Source organism: Arachis ipaensis, chromosome B1 (genome assembly GCF_059453495.1).
Source record: "Arachis ipaensis isolate K30076 ecotype BB chromosome B1, ASM5945349v1, whole genome shotgun sequence".
NCBI lineage: Eukaryota > Viridiplantae > Streptophyta > Magnoliopsida > Fabales > Fabaceae > Arachis > Arachis ipaensis.
In genome coordinates, this window is record NC_142436.1 from 73,104,889 (window position 1) to 73,110,100 (window position 5,212).

General features: G+C 37.6%; 1 non-coding gene across 1 annotated transcript; it reads right to left on the reverse strand.

Annotated features, from left to right (window-relative positions):
* Positions 1-4,293: 4,293 nt before the first annotated feature.
* On the reverse strand, positions 4,294-4,400 carry LOC148577018 (small nucleolar RNA R71). Its single transcript, XR_015904715.1, has one exon. It is a non-coding gene; the product is annotated as a small nucleolar RNA R71 (small nucleolar RNA).
* Positions 4,401-5,212: the final 812 nt, after the last annotated feature.

Consider the following 5,212-nt stretch of genomic DNA (forward strand, 5'->3'; position numbering starts at 1 on the left):
AATTGATTCTAGCCTATACCACAAAGACTCTGATCTCATGGAATGGAAGGCTCGGTTGTCAGGTGAGGTAACCATGCGTCATGAACCAGAAGGCTAAGAGATACACACTCAAGCTATTGCAAGTAGAACGGAAGTGGTTGTCAGGCACGCATTCATAGGTGAGAATGATGATGAGTGTCATGGATCATCACATTCGTCAGGTTGAAGAACGAGTGTATATCTTAGAGAAGAAATAGGCTTGAGTTGAATAGAAAAACAATAGTACTTTGCATTAATTCATGAGGAACAGCAGAGCTCCACACCTTAATCTATGGTGTGTAAAAACTCCACCGTTGAAAATACACAAGAACAAAAGGTCTAGGCATGGCCGAATGGCCAGCCTCCCAAAGAGGGTTCAACCATTAAAACATGATTCAAAGATGATCAAAAGATGAATTGAAAGATGAATTGAATGATGAAAATACAATAGCAAAGGGTCCTATTTATAGAAAACTAGTAGCCTAGGGTTACAGAAATAAGTAATTAATGCAGAGATCTTCTTCCGGGCCCACCTGGTGTGTGCTTGGACTGAGCATTGAAGATTTCACATGTAGAGACTTTTCTTGGAGTTAAACGCCAGCTTTTGTGCCAGTTTGGGCGTTTAACTCCAGCTTTTACACCAGTTCTGGCGTTTTGACGCCAGAATTTCTATACTGACTTGGAACGCCGGTTTAGGCCATCAAATCTCGGGAAAAGTATGAACTATTATATATTGCTGGAAAGCCCAGAATATCTACTTTTCAACGCAATTGAGAGCGCACCAATTGGGCTTCTGTAGCTCCAGAAAATCCACTTCGAGTGCAGGGAGGTCAGAATCCAACAACATATGCAGTCCTTTTTCAGCCTCTGAATCAGATTTTTGCTCAGGTCCCTCAATTTCAGCCAGAAAATACCTGAAATCACAGTAAAACACAAAAACTCATAGTAAAGTCCAAAAATTTGATTTTTATTTAAAAACTAGTAAAAATATAATAAAAACTAACTAAAATATATTAAAAACATACTAAAAATAATGCCAAAAAGCGTATAAATTATCCGCTCATCACCCAGCTAGAGCTCGTTCTAGGACACCCGTAAACCATCAAAACCACAAGATTTCTCAATACTCAAAGCTCAAACTCAAATTGAACATGTATTAAGAAAATGGGGTAAGAAAATTCAAAAATCTTACCAATCTATTCAGATAGAATTGTAGAGGATGAGATGGGCTTCGCGTGGCCACAAAGCGGTGCGGTAATCAGAGCTCCGGAAAGAAAGTTATGGTGGTTTGAATGTTTGTGAGCTAAGGTTTCACTCTCATCTCCCCTCTCTTTTCAATTCAGCATGAAGCACCATATGAATGGGTGTTGATGCTGAAATAGCCTTAGTAAGGGTATATATATGTTGGATTTGGGCCCTACTTAGGCTCGGTTCACATATATGGCCCATTTGGTCCAACTTTGGGTCAAAACCTTTAAGATTAGTGTTTTGATTTACATTTTAAATATTTTTACTTTCTCAAATAAAAAATTCTAATTTCTTAACCTTTTTTTCTCATAATTAATTTTCTCAGTCGCAGTGCCAGACAGATTTAAGGCGGTTGATGAGCAGATATTTTATACGCTTTTTGGCATCATTTTCATATAGTTTTTATTATGTTTTGTTTAAGTTTTATTATATTTTCAGGGGTTTTAGTGAAAAATTCATATTTTTGGATTTCACTTTGAGTTGTGTTTTAGAATGATTTCAGGTATTTTCTGGCTGAAATTGAGGAGTTTTAGCAAAGTCTAATTCAGAGACAGAGAAAGGACTGCAGATGCTATCAGATTCTGACCTCTATGCACTCGAAAGAGAATTTCTAGAGCTACAAAAGTCCAAATGGGGCGATCTCAATGGCTATGGAAAGCTAAAATCCATGGCTTTCTAGAAATATATAATAGTCCATATTTCGCTTTGGAAATAAAGGCTCAAAACTGGCGTTCAACACCATCCACCAACCCCATTCCTGGCATCCAACGCCCATTCAGGAGCCCAAAGCTTACATCCAACACCCCAGGGGGAGTACCAACTCGTGGCTTCACTCAAGCTCAGCCCAAGTACTCACCAAGTGGGCCCGGAAAGTAGATTTTTGCACTGCTAGATTAGTTTATCTTATTTCTGTAATTTTTAGTTATCAGATTAGTATATATAGGAGGAGATCACCCTTGTTTAGGATCTTCTTCCCCCACTTTACTTTCGAACACTACCTTTTGTTAGATATGAGTCACTAACCTCCTAGTTTAAGGTTAGGAGCTCTGCTGATTCTTATGGATTAATAATATCACTGTTCTATTTCAATCTATGCTTGATTCCATTCTAAGATGTATCTTCGTTCTTCATCCTAATGAATTGGGAGTGTAACTTGACTGCCATCCCTATTTCACATGGATTCGTGCGAGTCCTTGACGGGATAGTATTGAACCACAAGCTTGATTATACAACTCTTAGACGGCTAATCCACGACTTCGTTGGGTACTTGGAGACATCAGTGTAACCGAGGTACATGAAGATTAGGGCCTTTATGGTATAGGCTAGAACCTAGATGCATCATTTTCTGATCCGGAAGATCCGACCTTATCTGTGGCGCTTTGAGTAGGATCACTAGGGGAATGGACTGTAGGAGCTTCACCCCCGTTCAGATTGAAGGACCGCTGACCCGACATTTGATCTGAAGCAGAGGAGATTAATGACCGCTGACCCGGCGTTAATCATTTACAGCCTACCATGGAATGAATCATCAGAAGTTAGAGTAGATGGTGAGAAAAATTGATCCAGAAGGAAGAAGCATCTCCGAAGCCTCAACCATTCTCTCATCACTGATTTCACAACTATCTAGTAACGTTTTATTTATTTATTTGTTTTATGCGTTTTTCATAATAACTATCATATTTTCTATCTTCCTGACTAAGATCTACAAGGTAACCCTTGCTTGCTCAAACCAACAATCTCCATTGGATCGATCCTCACTCACCTGAGGTATTACTTGGACGACCCAGTGCACTTGTCGGTCTATCTGTGCGAAACTTGCGGAGTCAATTTCGTGCACCAGCGGTACTACCGGTCAAATTTTCAGTGCGCATTTTCATTGTTAAATCTTTAAATTATGATTGCTAAAATTTCCAACCCTTCTTGCTCATATTTAATTAATTACTTATTTAATTATGGTTTGACCAGGTTTTACAATTACTGCCTCCGAAGCATTCAACTTTCAAGGTTCTAACATTCAAGCATTCTAGGGTTTTTCAACATTCCTCAATCTAGGTTCCATTGATCTAATTAGTAATTTAATTCGATATTTGTGTGCTTAGTCTTTTAATCCTCGTGGGAACTATATCCACTCACCGTGGTATTACTTGAATAATCTGGTGCACTTGTCGGTATCCGTGAGTTTCACCTTTCGCACATCAGGTTTTTGGTGCCGTTGCCGAGGTTTAATTGAGATTGACATCATACTTTGGATTGATTTTCTAAATTAGATCCTATCTAATTTTGTTTTCATTCTAGTTTTATTTACTCTTTAGAATTAGGGTTTTCATTTTGATACTTCCTTTTCATTATTAGGTTTGTGTTTTTGTTCTTATTCTGTTTCATTATTAGGATTTTATTGTATTTCTCTCTTTTTATTCATACACGATACTTTCATAATTAAGTTTGGTGTTGCTCTTTTGTTTTTTTAATTTTAACTTTTATTGCTTTAATTATCGTCTATCCCACTAGTGATTTTGATCTTCTTGTTTCTTTGTGTATGCAAGGAATTGACACACCTGAACCTCTTCAATACGACCCTGAAATTGAATTGACTCTATTCAGATTAAGAAAGCAAGTACGAGCCAGGAAAGAAGATAATAAGATGGTTAACGGACAAAATAATGCAAGGAGAACTCTTGAAGATTTCACGACTCCCACCACTGATAGTTGTGGTAGCAGCATAGTGAGGCCTACTATTGAGGCCAATTGAGTTGAAGCCCTCTCTTATTCAATTGGCACAGCAAGACCAATTTAGTGGCAATTCGCAAGGGGACCCGAATGTGCACATGTCCAGTTTTTTTGCAAATATGTGACACGGTCAAAAGCAATAGAGTTTCTCCCAAAACTATAAGATTAAGATTATTCTCATTCTCTTTCAGGGATAGAGCCAAACAGTGGCTCCAATCTCAACCATTAGGAAGTATAGCAACTTGGGATGATATGATGAATAAGTTTTTGACTAAGTACTTTTTCCTTCAAAAGCTAGCAAAGTTGAGGCATGACATTCACACATTCACTCAAAAAGAGGGAGAGTCACTTTATGAGGCATGAGAGAGATATAAAGAGATGCTAAAAAAATGTCCTCATCATGCTTTTCCTAAATGGTTGCAACTCCAAACATTCTATGATGAAGTGTCTCAAGCTTTCAGAAACTTAATTGATTCCTCAGCTGGAGGTCATTGCACTGGAAGATACCTGAGGAAGCTTTGGAGTTGATAGAGACAGTGGCTAATATATAATTATTACATGTATGCTAGTAAGAGAATAGTAAAGAAATGAGTCATGGAGCTAGACATGCTAGATGCTCTCTTCGCACAAAATAAAGCTATGTCTCAACAAATTAATTCACTCATTAAACAAGTGGGTAATATGCAAGTCTTAGTCATGAGGACACAAGCCACAACATGCAACTTATGTGGAAGAGCTCATTAAGATAAAGATTGTCAATTATTCAAAGATGATCAACCCTCTCGGGAGCAAGTGAATTATATGGGCAACTTTTCAAGAAATCCACAAAATGACCCATTCTCAAAGACATATAATCTAGGTTGGAGGAACCATCCAAATATTGGATAGAAAAATCAAGGACAGAGAAATTTTAACACTCCATATCAACAAGGGTTATCTTCAACACAATCAAAAAAATTTTAGAAGCCGCCTATTGAGAGCACCTTAGATAATTTTTCTAAAGAATTCATACAATAGACCAAGGAGTTCATAATGGAAACAAGAGCCAATTTCAAGAATCAAGAGGCCTCTATAATAAATTTGGAGATTCAACTTGGAAAAATTGCCAAGCAATAGACAGAGAAGCTCCTAAATTCTTTTTCAAGTGATACAATTTTAAATCCTATAGAAGAATGCAAGGTTATCAATTTGAGAAGTGAGAAAGTGGTTGGCAAAGATT